The sequence below is a fragment of the Dermacentor albipictus genome, chromosome 5 (genome assembly GCF_038994185.2).
Source record: "Dermacentor albipictus isolate Rhodes 1998 colony chromosome 5, USDA_Dalb.pri_finalv2, whole genome shotgun sequence".
Lineage (NCBI taxonomy): Eukaryota > Metazoa > Arthropoda > Arachnida > Ixodida > Ixodidae > Dermacentor > Dermacentor albipictus.
This window is the reverse complement of record NC_091825.1, coordinates 86071081-86088719: the sequence shown is the minus strand read 5'-3', so window position 1 is coordinate 86088719 and position 17639 is coordinate 86071081. Positions and strand designations below refer to the sequence as shown.

Sequence of the window (17639 nt, the reverse complement as noted above, 5' to 3'; positions counted from 1 at the left end):
GGAGTGCGTTCACGGAACGCACTTTGCTGGCCGAGTTCGTAGCCTCGCCGCCAGCGGTCTGAATGGTACAAAACGTCATCATCATCATCATCATCATCATCATCATCATCATCATCATCATCATCATCGTCAGCCTAGTTACGCCCACTGCAGGGCAAAGGCCTCTCCCATACTTCTCCAACTACCCTGGTCATGTACTAATTGTGGCCATGTTGTCCCTGCAAACGTCTTAATGTCATCCGCCCACCTAACTTTCTGCCGCCCCCTGCTACGCTTCCCTTCCCTTGGAATCCAGTCCGTAACCCTTAGTGACCATCGGTTATCTTCCCTCCTAATTACATGTCCGGCCCATGCCCGTTTCTTTTCCTTGACTTCAACTAAAATGCCGTTTACCCGTGTTTGTTGCCTCACCCAATCTGCTCTTTTCTTATCCCTTAACGTTACACCCATCATTCTTCTTTCCATGGCTCGTTGCGTCGTCCTCAATTTCAGCAGAACCCTTTTCGTAAGCCTCCAGGTTTCTGCCCCATATGTGAGTACTGGTAACACACAGCTGTTATACACTTTCCTTTTGAGGGATAGTGGCAACCTGCTGTTCATGATTTGAGAATGCCTGCCAAATGCACCCCAGCCCATTCTTTTTCTTCTGGTTATTTCAGTCTCATGATCCGGATCCGTGGTCACTACCTGCCCTAAGTAGATGTATTCCCTTACCACTTCCAGTGCTTCGCTACCTATCGGTACAAAACGTAGCACATAAGAAAGGGCACATAAGTTCATTTTAGTTCTTGAAAAGCTTTTAACAAAATAATCGGAACAGAGCTCACTTATATTGTCTTTAAGCAGGATAAAATGCAGTCTCATCGCATGCCACCATGTTGTTCTGGATTGGCTAGATATTCGTATTGGCCGGCACTGACTTGCATCACTCTTATAATAAAAATATTTTTGTTTTTTGGTGAGAAGGTATACATTAGGTTGTTTTTATCTATAATACAACGTAAAACTAACCCTTTAGAAGTTTTTTTTTCTTTTTATCATGCATCTTCAAAAAACGCGCTCCTAGGCTGTCGCGATTTTATTTTATTGTTTTTTACTGTGAATGCGCTCTGTTTTCCCGTTTAGCACCGCGTAGCCTAGTGTGTCAGTGAAGGTCCCAAAGTGCACTACCAGTAAGTTCACTTGCACGCAGACAAGGATATAAGTCTGTTTCCTAATTGTCGAAAATTTCTACCTTACCCTTACTTTCTCCATTAAGTTTTCTCTCCCGCCATTCCGTTTAACCACAGGCTTCTGTAGTCCCGTGTAGTCGGGAAGCGCTACGAAATAGGGAACAAGCAAGGTATCACACGTTGTCATCCGACAGGCCTCGCCCGAAGAAAGTGCTTACCGCCGAGACGTTTAACAATGAGAGTGGCAGTGCGGCTTTGGCGCGCTGTACTAGTCTATATTCACCAAGTTGGTCATTTGCGCAAGTAGTACAGTCGTCACACCTGCAGACATTGAAGGCACTCTTGAAAATGTTACGTTCGAGTGTCGATTGGAGACACTAATTCTCGCGGATGTTCACGACCTTCCCTACGCTTTTCTTCCCCCTTAGATTGCTTTTTCTCTTTGCTGTTCTTTCCATTTTTCATTGCCCCTTACCCTTCCCCCAGTGTAGGGTAGCGCACCAGAATCTCACCCAGTTAACCTCCCTGCCTTTCCCATCCAGTTTCTCTCTCTCTCTCTCTAGTAGCGGAAGCTCGACGAGGAGAAAACTCCGTTCGCAAGCAGCAGCGCGAGCTGGAAGAGGAAAATGAAGGCTCCATGATCACAACCGCCATCACATCGTGCTGTCTGCCATGCTTCGATCGAAGAAGATCCTTACTACCAAGGAAATCGAAGAACGGAAGAAGCAGGGTGCCGAATCGGCTCTCCGGCGTTGTCGAACTGGCGGACCTTCCTCCTAAACTGTATGGATTCGTAGAATATACGTATAACCTTTATATATTCAAATGTACATTATTGCATTAATAATCTATATAGAAGATAGGTAAATCACATAAAAATAAATACTATACCGCAGTTCAATATATCATATGACTCTCTCTCTCTCTGGTTTCACCATCAGAAGAAGTCATCACGCATGATCGCTATAATTACATACCTGTCGCGAGAAAGAAGGTAATTGCATTACCATCGCCAATCAACTCCGTAGGATGAACGCGCCGCTAATTTTCGTTCCTCCTCCTCAAACAGTCGAATGTTGTCACACTACCCCGGCTTAAATACTCGTCGCCTGCGGCGAGCTCGTTGGTTCGCGGCGACGTTGCTCTTGTCTGCAAGGCTTCGATTTGGCTCATGGTCTGCCGGTGTCCGGCACAAGACGGCTCCATTTGCAAGTCGTAGATCCTGGTATGGCCCAGTAGCGAGCGTAACAAAGTGGCGTACAACGCACTTTCACAACTGTTGCTTGGCGTCGCAGTCGGCGACTAAGTGCCACCCATCAACTCCGTAGCAGTCAAACTTGTAGCGGCTTGGTGTCACCGCTGGTCTGTTCGAGGTGTCACACGAGTGCGGAATAGCCGTCCTCTCTCAGGGGTTCGATAGCACCTGTGCTCCATAATTGGAACGAGGCCGCGAGTGGTTGCGCTCGGAGAACTCGACCGATGCTAGTTAAGGTTCCATATCCAAGGGCTCCTCCTAGCCCCGGAAGTTCGGAATGGCGGGCGAACTGAATTCTGTGACCGCGAAGATCGCCTCTGAAGCCTGTCGTACACTGGTGACGAGCTTCGTGAGATGAATTCCTGGATCTCGTGCCCTGGAGAACGTACGTCAAACAAACAAAAAAAAAGAGCGCTGCCCCACGTGCAAGCTCAGCCCCTTGACGCCTGACTAGCCAGGCTATTACCATATCAAAATCAAACCTGTGTTTCTTTTTTTTATGTTCATGATGCAGATCCAGCCACCTTTCTAAACAACTTTCCATATCTGCCGAATGCCGACAAGGCCAAAGTGATATTGGCATAGCCAAAGAACCGTGAGAAAGCAGTAAAATTAATGAAAACAAGAAAACATTATAACCATACACAAGCGAAGCCTTCATGCTTCGAGGATGAATTCCAGCCCATAATAATGCTACATAACTCGTTATTCAAAGGACGGAAAGTAATACGCAGATCTAAGTCAAACGCTATAAAAACCAATGCTATGACATCACTTGTGTAGCCTGTCTTGACGAAACGCCAATTCATACTTTATCACAGTGGACTACTTATCGCATCTATACCGGTATCACTGAACAGCCTCGTCAACACTACGGATGCATAGTCAAAATGGCGCCGTTGCGCTCATTATTCACAACGCATACTTCCGGTCTCACGAAGATGTTTCCTAACGCTTACTCACGCTTCTTCCCTTTGTCCATGCAGGACACATCCTTAATGAACAACAAAATTAAACTTGCATATCTTACACATTCGCAAGAACCCTAAAAAAACGCGTCTGCTTCTAAATACTCCGACCTAGGCTTAAAGGGACACTAAAGGCAAAACTAAGTCGACGTGCACTGTTTAAATACCATTCCAGAAACATCGCAACGCTTGTTTCGTGCGAAGGAAAGACTTAGTTTACGAGAAAATTGTATCTGAAGGGTTCGAATACCTTTTTTCGAAATTGAAATCTTCTGCCAAATTCAAAATCTTCTTCCGAATGCAACGCCACTACTCCCCCAGTAGTAGTGACGTTGCATACGCCATCACCGCCCTTTGCGGCCGTCGGTGAGTAAAACGGCGCCCGACCGACAGCGAGACCGAGCCAAGACAGAGGGGTGGATTCGCCACTGCAGCTGCTTTTTGGTCAAGTAGTGTAAACCATTCGGTCTCCCCGCGGCACCACATGGAAGTTGAATTCTCTGCTACTTGCGGTTTGCGCGAGTTTTCCAAGCCAGCAAAACCAGCGCAGCACTACGCGATCAGGGAAGCACTGAAACGCGAAAGCGTGGGCGGCGCAGAGTCGAGCGAAAACGATACCTTTCGACCGACCGCGTCATTGTAAACGGTAATTTCAATGAGTTGTTTTTTCTAAACATGGAATAGAACTGGAGAAGTAGCATTTTATTTAACCTTAAAACACAATATGAGGATGTTTTTTTGCAATGAGTAGTTGAGTAGTGGTGACAGAATTTAACTGAGGAATGCTTTCGCCATCGCGCAAGTGCTTCTATGTCACGGGGGAGTCTCTAATCATGTCCTGCATTTACCTCGATTTCTCGATTATTAAGGCTCCGGTCGCTATAATATTAACTCCTGAGAGATTCTCGAGCACTAATTTCTTACTTTAGCTTGACTTAGTATTTGCCTGTATTTCTTTAATTGATAACTTATAAAATTGCTGTCATCAGTGCATATGACTGAAGCATGCAGTCACAAGCGTGTGTTTCATTGCGTCCGCACAGGACAGGCACTATTGAAACTACCAACCTTTTTCAGTGCAAATTATCCACTCATCGAAAGCTCAACGCACCTAACCTAAATGAAAAATCAGAAAACATTCGTAATGAAGGTTAACTAATAAACACGCCCGTTGCCGTAGCCTTTTAACAAATAGAGTTTGATGTTTCAAGTCATTCAAAAGAAAAAATAAAGCGCAACTAGTCATTAACGATTACTTCGCAAAACTAAAGCTTAACTCTAAACACATTTTTTTTTTTAAATCTTGAGGCTTCTCAAATGAAAACGTTAACAAAGCTCATAAGTTGGCAATGGTAAAAATTCGTCTCAAATCTTGAAAACTTTTAAATCCCCCCAAAATAAACAAATAAAACAACACTGTTGTTTTTTCGGCAACCGTCTTTATGTCGGTCGCTCCGATGATCTCACAAAAAATATTTTTGAGCCTAACTTAAGGCGGTCGCTGTTTGAAAGCTGTTATATCGAACCAGGAACAACAAATGACCTGACATTACATACGCTGTTTCGAGATGTCACAGTCCCTTGCTAATTTGCATCCTGACAACATGCTTTTATAATGACCTCGCCTGACCACGTCGCATCCTCCAGCCAACTGGTCTCGTCCTTCTACCTTGCACTCCTTCGCACTACATGTTGCGCCATGATAAGAACGACAGAACGACTGGGACCATAATTGACCATTGCCCTTTTGTCCGCGTTCGCGCAGAGCACGCTTTTCTGACTCATGTTATCAGCGACCTGGACGCGATTTAATGGGAAACGTTCTCAATGGTGATCGCACCTTGCTTTTATTTGCACCCTGCTCATGTCGTTTGACGCTCCTCACTTTCCTAGAGCTGCGTCCCACACCCTTCGGCATTTCGATCTTTACAACGTTGCTTTCTCCGGTGCTTCTTTCTTTTGCTCAGTTTCGTGCCATTTGTCGCGTCACGTGCTGGCCGTTACACACCTCTACCCGGATTGCTGTCTCACTGGCACGTGTCTGAGTGATTTGTACGTAAATCATATCTCTCTCTCTCTCTCTCTCTTTGCTTCTACCGGCGGACAGCGTAACGGACTCTGGAACAAAGCAGTATTTACTTGAGCTATGCAATTCATATTCAGGCGAACTGCCCTATACTGCATTGTCTAGCTCAAGCGGTACATCCGCACACATCTCGTTGATTTCGATCGCTGCCTCACCTACACAGTCTGAATAATTATCTAAATCATCGCTGTTTCGGCTACCTACACTGACGGACAGCTTCACCGATCCCTGAACAATGCAGTTGCCTGCCTTTGAGCTACGCAGCCCGCACTCTCGCGAACTGCCGTAAACTGTCTCGTCCACTTCGCACTGCGCTTTGGCACGCAGCCCTAACTCGATGGGCACTCGTGTATTTTGGATTAGCGACACTCTGAGCTTCCTTAACAACCTCGTTAACAGTACGTGCGACTCACGCATGCGGTGACTGTGCCAATTCATTCACGGCTGACCTAGCTGTCTCTGCAGGGCTCTGTTTGCACAGCACCTCGTCGCTCTCACTGCCTCCTTCAACGGCGTCTCTTGCCAATGAGGCATCGTTAGCAGCTAACACTTTCAGTTCATCTTTAAACGTGCTCCTAACCTCACAAGTACCACTTCTCTATTCGGCTTTCGATGAAAATCTGCTAGCCACTTCCTCCCACTTTCGCTGCGAACTACTTACAAATTTTTCAGGCAGCCGTTGTCATTGTGCATTGAACGGCTGCAAATATTTAGCCTCTTTCTTCAACGCTGTAATTATTTCTTCGTGCCTTTGCCGTTGTCGCACACGTTCTTCGTGTTCTCGCTCGCGCTTCTGCATTTCCTGTACCGATTCCCAAGCACTATGAATTGCCTCATCATCATCGCCACTATATTTTTCTTGTCTTTTGGATAGATGACCATGTCATTGTTTCGTTCACCTCATCTCCCGAATTGTTGCACAACATCCGCAAGACTGACCTCGTCAGCGTTTAAGATCCATGGCAGCTGCCCTGACTGGTGGCTAAAACTGTTTCCTGAAAAAATGTGCGTAAAGATAAAATATGCCACAAATTTCCGATTCCGGGAACAATAAAAATAAACACACCAAATTTGAAATCTGGGGAATCAAAAGGAAAAAATAACACTCGCTCACCCACAGATGCAGCTATAAGCCCATCGTGTTCATTTTTCCTCTGTTCCCAATTTCTCAGGACTCCCTGGGTCGAAGGCTGATTCTTCTTTGCTCTTTCCTGTTTTTCCAGACTCTGATGGAAGGTTCATCCCTATCGCTGCCACCAGTTATTTGATCTTGCCGTTAAGTGCAAGAGTTGGTCTACGTTGAGGGGGACTTGGGGAAATGAAGCTTTATATACTATTTGTAAAAGAATAGAACAAAAAATAACAATATGAAAAGTCATCGTTATAGCCGGCAACAAATCGGATGCTGCGGCCCACGGCAAAAAGAACATCTTTCTCTTCCCGATGGTTCTCTGGCTTATAACCCCTTCAGTCCACCAGGGTCACGTCATTTCCAGCCAATTGTTGAGAACGTTCCGGTGTCATGTTCATCCAATCATCGAGCCCGACAGGTGTCATCATGTTCAACAATCGTAAGGCCTGCGCAAGTGACGTCAGGTTCGGCCATGGGCTCTATTCTACGATGGCTGCCTCTGTTCGGTGTTGCCTCCTCTCCAAGAAGGACCTCAGCTGTTGGGGACGTGTTGTCTTTAACGACATTCAATTGCTGCAAGCAGCATTTCCCAGGATTAAGGTGAACACCTGAAACCGTGCCGGCTCCCAGTACAACTTTCGGGAAGCGTCACGCAGGAGGGAGACAAAAGCTCCACGCAAAGCACCCGAGTGCGGGATAGTGAACCTGTCTGACGGGTCCGATTTCAAGGTTGACGCGTAGCGGCGCAGTATAATTGGCATGCGATGGTAAGTGTTAGCGTTTGCAGAACTCGACCGATGCTAGTTAATGGTCCGTATCTAACTTTCCTGAAAAACCTACTGGTAGAGTCCGTGAACGTAATTTTCAAGTTAGTTCCAAGCTTTGTGTTCCCCCATTTTTTTGGAAGAAGAAATAATATCTCACTTGAATTCTCTTCGTAAGCCCGACACTATTTGCCCGTCATCAAATTTCTTAATGGGTCCCTGTTCCACCCCTAGGGCTTGGTGAAATAACGTAATCCGCGGGTGGAATACGGTGCTATGAAAATCTCAACCAAGTTTTGCTATCCTACGCGGTGAGTGGAGCTTGCAAGCGGATTTCGAAGTCACCTTTCTCTCAAGCGCTCTTTTTTCAACAGAAGGCCTTGTCCTCAGTCTCTTCTAGACGCACTATTTACTCATTCCCTTAGATGGCTGCTATTGGTCGATAGCTGACATCAAGCTACGGTCGGCTACATTGCATAGATACCGCGTCCATTGGCTGAGCGCACTGCGGCTCGCTAAGGACAACCGCGTTTGGCTTATGTTTAGCGCGTCGTAGGCACCAAAGGCGGAAGTCGTGGCATCTGCGTCAACATCGAAAATGAAAATTGAACTGTGCGCCACGGCGTATATAGAAGCCACTTGCCACGGTTGATTATTGGCTATGGTGTTGGTCTGCTATGCACGAGGTCGCGGAATCGAATCCCTGCCACGGTGGCCGCATTTCGATGGGGGTGAAATGCGAAAACAACCCGTGTACTTAGATCTAGGTGCGCGTTAAAAATTCCAGGTGGTCCAAATTATTTCCCAATACCTCAATATATAGGCATGCCTAATAATCACATTGTGGTTCTGGCACAAAAAGAACATAATTTAAGCTTTTTGTTATTTAGAATGCAGAACCTTGTCGCATGCCCTACTGCGCCGTAGCCTTCGCAGTGCAAGGCATTAAAGGAGCGGGCGCGCCGCGGATGCCGTGTTTGATTGCCAATAACTCCGTTTCTACTGAACATATCGAACTACATTTTGCGTCAAAATATTTATAAAATATCCTATTTTCACTTCGTATGCCTGTCTACACTTCGAAAAAAAGTGGTTCGGGGCGTTTTTGACTCCAAGTAAGCCGGAGCTCGTTGCCAGCGGCCCTGAAGCACAGTTCGGTTTAAAAAGAATTAAGAATTAAGAGAATTAAGACCCAATCAAACAAATGAATTAAATTCCAGTACTTTCTTTGCAAAACTGCGATTGCATATTCTTGGAAAAGATCACGGCAGTTCATTATATAACGTAAACAAACTTTATATTGGCAAAGATCATACAGCGAAGGGGTATATAAAATATGTCCAGTGACAGACTATAAAGTGATTTCCATGGACCTAGTCCGCGATTACATAATACCAATCTTCCTAGACTCATCTGCGACAGAAGGAGTACCCTCGCTTAGTACGACGGCCACTTAAGTAGGCAACCAATCCAGCTCTGATATGGCAACCAGTGAGAGCGGCGTCATGTCGTGTTCTTCATTGGTCCCTGCAAACGTCACTTTCGATACCTATTGTCATGGACCAGCCTCGTCATTGGAGTGTTCTATGGTCACCTCACTGCTGCTTCTCTGTAGTACAAAACGGCAAATGAAGCGGGGCCCATGCGGAAAGCACAGTTGGCTGATATAGCGCCGAAATAGTAAACAAAGAACGGATGCTGGGCGTTGGCATCGAATCTTGCAGACTACATCCGCTTTTTTTTTTTTCTATACCGCGAGGAAAGAGTTAGGTATGCGTGAAACTGACCATTCCTTAAACAGTAGAGCAAAGTTTTTTTCTTCTTTACAGAGCCGCTGCCTTTACTGAAACTGCTCCTCCATCTGACAATGTGCTCATGTTACGAACCTTTGATGGCGCTGAGCCATGCTCCCGCATGGGTTGCAGAAAATAGCGCCAGCCTTTTCTCCTTCCCCTCAAGAACCACTTCTCTCAACCTTTAATGCGATACGGTGGATCTATGTAGGCCAGAATGGTTTGTCACCTATCAAAGTGCTACTGCTAAAAGGAGGGAATCAGTTTAAAGAGCCGCTATTCACGCAAACAGGGAAAAAATTAACTCGGCATCTTCCTGACTTTCAACTTTACTTCCTGAAAGCTCATTGTCGATTCCAGTCCACACTCTCGATCTCGTATAATTCCGGAGCGGGGTTTGGTCGCAAGTACTCGTTCCTGGGAGACTGTAATTGAAGTCCGCCAAAAGAGTGAATTCAAATCACGCTTGCTGCTTCGCAGTTTCCCACAAAAATAAGAAGCACAGAAAAAAAAAACATGTGCTTCAAGCATAGCTTTGTGCTTGTCTCACCTTCAGTTTGCACCCCATAAGACTTCTTCATGCATTCTTGTTTCTGTGACAGCTGTTAATCCCTTCTTGTTTGCTTTTGGAAATGAATTGCTCTTTTAGCCGTTTTCGTGATAGGTCGGAGGCACCACGGTGGCCGGATTTGTGTGAGGGAAGACGAGGAAAGTTGTATGGATGGGTGGCAATGAGGCGGAGAGGCTGTGTGTGTGTGGGGGGGGGGGGGGAGGGGGGGCACTGCGGCATCGCTCACTCGTTTGTTCTTTCGTTCGTTCGTGCGGGCTATTCGCTTACATTAGCAATCAACGCCAACGGTTTCTGCATAAGCTTTATAACGCAACAATTTCATCGTAAGATTAACCTCACCTCTCACTTCGTTGTCGCTATCGCACTTGATGTGGTATCGTTAGAACAAATTTTCTTTAAATAGGGCTATTTTGTAATTTTCCTCCTTTTCCCAAAATGACAGCTGTAACAAAACGGCATGAAACGAATCAATGCAGATGAAAACGGTGAAAAAAAATAAAGCGGCGGAAACGCTAGCATGATCGAGTATACGGAAGTTATAGGCGCTCTTAACTGCGCTGTCGCAGCAGTGTGCATGGCCCCACGAAACTTGCGGGCGCCAGTTTTTAAAGTGCAAACATGACGAGTGTGTGATGGTGTAACGCAAAGCTCGTTGCCCTGTAACTCCACCAGGTGATGTTGTCCTCCACTTACGGAGATTTAGAAGTATGACAAATAAGAAAATAAGAAAAAAGAAATTTCTACGATAACACACAGACACACGCACACATACATACACACGCACTCGCACACACACACAATTTCAATGCAATATATATTGGCAAACATCACCCACTTTGGAGGCATGTAACAAAAAAACTGGATGTGTGTTGAGCGTACGAAAACGTGTCATAGTGTGCACGGAGTCGGAAGTTTGTAAGCGATATGAGGGCTAGAAACGTCAGTTTGATACACGACAGTGTGCAAGGCACCCTTGACGCACGCGCGCGTAGCTGCTGAGACGCCTGAGTAAGGTATCGCATACTTAGAGAGTTAGTGGTACTCACTTTTGCCATAGCTTGTTTGCTTAGCTTCGCTTTAATTTCACTCATTTACATTTTATTCATTTGCCTTATTTTCTCGTCACAATTAGAAGACTTGTTTCTCATAATATTACCGTGGTTTAGGCATGTAAGCACACACAATCTTTTTTTTTGCCACTTACTGGTTGCTGTTGTGTATCCTGTTGTGTAAAAACACTTAGTCTTTTCCTTTGTCTATTCCCCCTTTCTTTTAACCCAGTTGTTGGCTAGAAATGAGACGCTCGTCCGGTTTACCTCGCTGCCTTTCCTTTTGCTACTATTTGTAGGATAGCAGACAGAGAGTGTGCTTGAATCACGCATTCATGTCAGGTGAAGTACTACCCACACAGACGGACAAATCAAATTTTCCACTCTCACTATAAGAAGGATATGGAAGTTTGAAATAATAAAAAAAGTATTTTCTCAAGAGGCTTGTAAACATGTGATAAACAGCCTAATCGTGAGTAAACTAGAGAGAAAGAAAACTGGGATAAAAACGAATGATAAAGGTACTAAAGTACCTAAATACTCTACTGCTATTCTATTTAGTTATGAGCATGCATTTCCAGAGCAGTGTTAACTCGTAGCTCAAAGACACTTTGCCCTCCCTTGACCCAGGCGTGGTGTTTCTGTAGCCAAAATACTTGGTCCATGCGCGACCATGCTCAACTAAGCAATTTTAGGCTTTTGTTTTAGTCCAACGACGTTTTTTTTTGTAGACACCAAGCATTTGATTTTATTTGTAGATTCTTGGTAACTCTGCATAAATAGCGTTTTCTTTAGGGACTACTTGACTAACATGCAGATTTAGTTTATTTTTATTTTTATGTAGTATATTTGTAGTTTCTTAACTGTGTCCCAAGATAACCGGCTGTAATGCAGCCTACCTTGCTATTTGTTTGCATTTATTAAACAACAAGACCTCAAGGAGTTAGGTTTACAGACTTTCGCCTATTGAAAAAATCCGTATTCCCCATAACTCCCATATCCAACAATCCGATATGAAACATATGGGATCAATACAGTTTTTAAACACGTTTTTCCTATATATCATATGGTATTGGATACAGGAGTTATGGGAAATGCGGGGCTTTTTTCAGTAGGGTCCGTTGGCGCGATGTGTTTCACTGCGCCTTTTTTTTTATGCGCGCGTTATTTGTTTTGAAGAATTGAGGCAGAACGGGTACAGGCTTGTATCCTCTGGGTGAAAAAGATTGCTCCAAATAAATTGTAACCACAGAACCCCAAAACAATTTGTTAAGATGTTTGAAACACTGGGAAGAAATGTAATCGCGTTACTGACACATACTACACACCCCGAAAGAAATGAAGCTACAACAGCCGCTGTGTCGTCATCGCATTCAATTTTTCTTTTCTGAAGTGCAGTAACATCTAGCCCATGGCTGCACAACAAGTTCAGCAACTGGCCCTGCCGCTGCTTACTATTTTCTTCACTACTGAGACGCCGCGTCTACAGGTAGGCCGCTAGCTTTGTTTTGCTTGTCCAACACCTTTGAGCAGTCGCAGCTGCAGAAACTACTTGAACTGCAGCGGCATCTTTACTCACAGGGCCTCCATGAGAGGGTTTCTTCACCTTCGCCGCGATGACCATGGGCTCTTTCCCAGAGCAGTTTAACTCATCCGCCTGCGCTGGAAGCTTCTTGGATGCCTCAGTCATTTCAGTATCCTCGGCAGGATGAAGCTGGTGCCGAAAATGTGGTGATTCGGCCCACGTTGCACAAAGCTCCTCTCCACAATTGGTCACTCTATGTTCTTCAATAGTCATCGCTGTAGCAGTGTCCGCAGCTGGCGATACTTGCACTTTATCAGCCCGGTGGTCTTCAGCAGGCGTTTCGCCAGGAGCACGTACGACCTCACTTACTATATTCATGAGGGGATTAACGATGGTGTCATCTTCCAATGGTCGACTACCACTAATCCTTTTAGCATACGTGCCAACGTAGGCCTCTGTGTTATGACAGTGAAGGTGGCGCTTCGCGCATCCTGGTGTTTTACACCGTCATCTTATGTGCCCTACCCTGCTGCACCGAAAACACAAGGGAGGTCGTCCGCGTATAGAAATTAGGCATTGATTAGGCTGGTGAAAAAGATAACTGGCTGAGTCGCCTTCTTTGAGCGCGAACTGTACATCGCGATTCATCATCTACCAACTCTCCACGCCTTCACAACGCCACATTTTTCTGGTTATGGACTGCATCGTGCCATACGTTTTCAATGCCTAAGCAACACGTTTCTGTTCTAGGTGAGCACGTACCCAAAGAAGCTTCATTTTTATGTTCCGGGTTTCTTGATCGAAGACAAGGCACTTCAGTGCTTTGACTACGAGCCCACCTTCATGACGAGCTTCTGCTTGGAAAGGCTGCTGGCACACGTGACGAGCCACAAATGGTTCAACTGATACTGGTCTGCTCCGAGAATGTCCTTGGTATCAAGCACCGACAGCAGGCCATCCCGAAAACCCGAGGCGTGGTACGGCCTTCCAGCGAAGTCCGTGGGTAGGTACACGCAGTTGATAACGGTGTTTCCGATGGCATGCGAGGAAGGACGATTCTGTATTCACCGGTAAGGGTAGACGTTGCAAGAGGTCCTCGGCCTAGCTAGGGCCGATGCACTGTTTCCAGCAGAGCACATTGCATGCTTGCTTGTTTCTCACTTGTGGCGTTAACGAGGGATTGGCCAAGAAGCCGGCGGTTAATGGTTAAATGTTACAGGGAAGGGGAGACAGAGAAAACTAAACTGAATATTAAATCGGGATGAAGTATGACGTTCATGTTATTTAAAAAATAGATTTACGTGGCAGACACAGAAATAATTTTCTGAGAATGGTCGTTCAAAGCGGCTTTATCTTCCGTCTCGACCACAGCCTTTGCTGCATGACTGCAAGCGATGGCGCGGTTGGAAGCCACACCACCGCTTGCTGTCATGCAGCAGCAAAATGCTCGAGAAACACGCCCTAGCGTGCGAGGAGAGAGGTGCTACGACATGCGTGTCGCGCAGCGTCGGCACGTGCACATTTTGCCTTGTACTTGCATATTATTATCCCAGGTAGAATGCCATGTAGCAGATGCACATGTAGCGGCGCAAGGCAGTTAAGGAAGGTCTGAGGAAGCAAAAGAAGTTTAAGGAGATTTATACAAGAATGCTAGAAGAGATATACATTGTGTGCCTGATTAAATTAACCTGGCTAGGTGACTATGCCACCGCCACGTTTCAAAGCGGACGCCAATAAATCATGATCATGATTAGCATCGTATCATGCCACTTGTCTTCTAATATGCATTCGCGCCGCGTAGCGTTTATACGTGCGTCCTTTGCATTGCTGTTGTATATTATTACACCAGGTGGCACGCCATGTAGCAACAACATATCTAGAGCTGCAACGTAGATAAACAAGCCTTCAGAAAGGAAAAGAAGATTATGTAGATGCATAAATAACGACGTAGTGAAAAACCTGTATGATATACCTGATAACCTCAAGCAGGCTGGGTGACTGTTTTCGCCGTCCCGTTTCAAAGAGAATGGAAATAAATAACGATCATCATCATTACCATCGTAATGCGCCATTTGACATACGTGCCGCTAGGGTTGATACGTAAAAACACTCCGGTGTAGTTCAGTTATATTCCATTAAGTGTAGCGCAAAGTGTATATAGATATCACAAAGTATATATAGCAGTTGCATGCTGCATGTAGCTGAGCCTCGATGTATCAGGCTATAGGTCATGATTTGTCACCATCGCGTTTTAAAGGGGATGCCATCATTATCACCACCATTATCAAAAGCAACGTATCGTGCCACGGGTCAAGGGATGCGACTGTGCGCCACGCAGTCTGGATACGTGTGTTTGCTCTTCGGTGTACACGTTATGGCGCCTTCTCTCAAGGGATGAACCTGAAGAAGCGATTCGTAGAGATACGCGCGCGGCTGCAGCCAGGCAACATCGGGCTCAGCAGCCAGCTGTGCAAAGAGCAGGACATATGCCACAGCTCGCCGTCGACGCCGGGCGGACAGTTCAGATCCTTCTCGTGAAAACAACGCGAAGATACTTCGCCGCGAAGACCTGTAGTTCGCAGTGCCGAAAATGGATCTCCCATGTACCGCTGCTCCAGCTTAAGCTGTGACAGTGCTGCGTGTGCCGCGCAGACCTGTGACATTATATATATGTGTTTGTGTGTGTGTGTGTGTGTTTGTGTGTGTGTGTGTGTGTGTGTGTGTGTGTGTGTGTGTGTGTGTGTGTGTGTGCATGTGTGTGCGCGTGTGCGTGCGTGTGCGTGCGTGTGTGTGTGTGTGTGTGCGTGCGTGTGCGTGCGTGTGCGTGTGCGTGTGCCTGCGTGTGTGTGCGTGCGTGCGTGTGCGTGTGCGTGCGTGTGCGTGCGTGTGTGTGCATGTGTGTGTGTGTGTGGCCTACCACCTTAATTTTTTCATTATCGCTTAAAAGCTACTAATCACCTATATTTGCACTATAATTACGATTAAATGTCTTAACTTTGCAAATTACTTATTTTGGTACAGATAAAATGCATGAAACATTTCGCGTTACAGGGCTGTGGAACCCGCCAAAGAATGCTTACGCGTCAAAACACGCACTTTAGGCACAAAGCCGCCTTCGCAGAGTGTCTCTCAATGTTGTAGTTATTTAGATACAAAAATTATTAGGTTATTTTACTTTGACTAATAGTGGCAGCTGGTTTCCGTAGAGCGGGCAACTCCACACTGAAGGGCGAAAGGAAATTATAGTAACGACCTTTCAACTCAGTATTATGACATCCTCTGTTTAGAGAATGCCGTCGTACATGAGCCCCATTAACAACCTACTTAAACTTTGCTTTTGTAGTAGCTGGTCAAGCAAAGCACAAATGCCCACGATTTACTTGCGAGGTAAACTAAACTCACCGTCGTGGCATAAGAACCATATATGAAAAAAAAAACGCTTTAGGCAGCCTAACCACTAAGCGAGAGTAATGTAGTTATCATGACGTGGCTATTCTAATATATATGACGCAATAATGAGTGCTTGCTAACGAGTTGTCACTTTCTTTACCGTGTGATATTCGCCACAACCCGTTTATGTTGCGTAGTATCACAGGAATTGCATGACGTTGAATACAGTGCGAAAAATCTCCAAAACAGGGCATCCGCTTATCAAACAACTTCTTGATTTCTTTACGACAACAGACAATGCTTTCTGTGGTTTACTCGAGGCGCATACCGAAGATAAAGCTGGTAAGGTTGTGCCGGCAGCAGGCTGCGATGGTCACAGATCCCGCGCTCGACATGAACAGTCACTGAAGCTATCTACGGCGCACACACGTCAGCGCAAGATTAATGCCTCTGAACATCGCCCCCCCCCCCAAAAAAAAAAAAAACCAGAACATGGAACATTTACGGCCTTGCTAGAACCACCGAAGTGGTCGTTAAAGATATATGCGCGTCGCACGCGCACATGTAAACACGAAGGGCGTAGCAGATGGCGCCCGACGCCATACACACCATCGGTGGTCCCGCAAGGGCCCACCAGGCGGCCACTCTGCAAGATGTCGCGACCAATAGCTTTGAGCAGCTGTACCTTACTCCATAAATCGACTAATTCCAAACCTACGTTCGCCGACGTGAATATAAAATGTGCCTGTTTCAGACACTTTCACGTCCCAAGTCTCATGCTTTAATGCCGAGGTAAGTCCGCAAGCTATTATCGTGATGCACTTACTTGCACGCGCACGTCGCTCCGTACATGCTTGGCTGTTATCTCCCACGGCTAATCGTCTCATCAAAACACGACGAGAAAGAGAGGAAAAAATATATGGTGAAGCCGAACAGCCGCGGAAATTGAGAAAAGTCATAGTGGGCGGTGTAACAGCTTCGTAGCCAATTACTATCTGAGAGCTGGAGACATTAGCATGAGAGACTGGACGGCGTCCGGTGTACTTGAGGGGACCGAACTGACGATAATAGCGCAGGGTCCCTGCTTCTTCGACGGGGCAGGAGCCGATGAACGAAGCACCGCTCTCTTGTGTGAGCGTAAATAAACTGCGCCCACGGCGACTAGCACCGTCTGGAAGATTTACGTACCTTGATGATCAGCGAAAAACATTACAAGCGAGAAGACACGGCCAAGCGTGCTCTCAGACTAGTCTCCGAATACCAGGGAATCGGTTCCTGCTGCTTTCAAAACTGTATTCTGTTCTTCAGCTTAGAATACGCGTGTCCCTTTTTTGTACCATCCTGTCTGCATGGTTCCTAAAATATCGTGATTAATGATTTCTCGAGCTAGATAATATAGTTATGTAGCATCCATTTGAAACGTTGCATTGATAGGTCTGATGACCAATATCGATACGTTCGGTGTTGGCACGTTCGACTGAGCGCTTCCCGTGCGGCCCAGTGTTGCGCTGACTGCGTGACTGGCGCATACGTTTTAAAGAAAGCGATTAAAAATTATGGGGTTTAACGTGCCAAAACCACTTTATGATTATGACGCACATCGTAGTGGAGGACTTCGTAAATTGCGACCCCCTGGGGTGTTTTTATAACGTGCACCGAATTCTAAGTACACGGGTATTTTCGCATTTCGCCCCCATCGAAAGAAACCGATTGCTGGGCTTGCTAATGTGCTTCAAGACCTCACGTGGTACCCTGTCATTTATTGTAGTTATTTGCATGGGACGGAATGGACGGCGTTTTATACACTTTAATTCGTTCAGTTCATTTGAAAAGAAGAGTGAACATAAATTACGCTCTTTATTACACGTACTACTCTAACAGGACTCAAGCTGCTCATACGAAATTCGCATAACGCTTAGATACTACTACTACTA

General features: G+C 45.8%; 1 protein-coding gene across 3 annotated transcripts in view; it reads left to right on the top strand.

Annotated features, from left to right (window-relative positions):
• LOC135905780 (glutamate receptor ionotropic, kainate 3-like) overlaps positions 1–17639 on the top strand; it is a 673125-nt gene that overhangs the window by 98110 nt on the left and 557376 nt on the right. Inside the window, exon 3 of one of the 3 annotated variants that reach the window (XM_070539668.1) lies at positions 13066–13318. The exons of the other annotated variants lie outside the window; for them this stretch is intronic. The gene's annotated coding sequence lies outside the window, so the exon portion shown is untranslated. The remainder of the gene's footprint in view (positions 1–13065; positions 13319–17639) is intronic. 3 annotated transcript variants of the gene reach the window in all.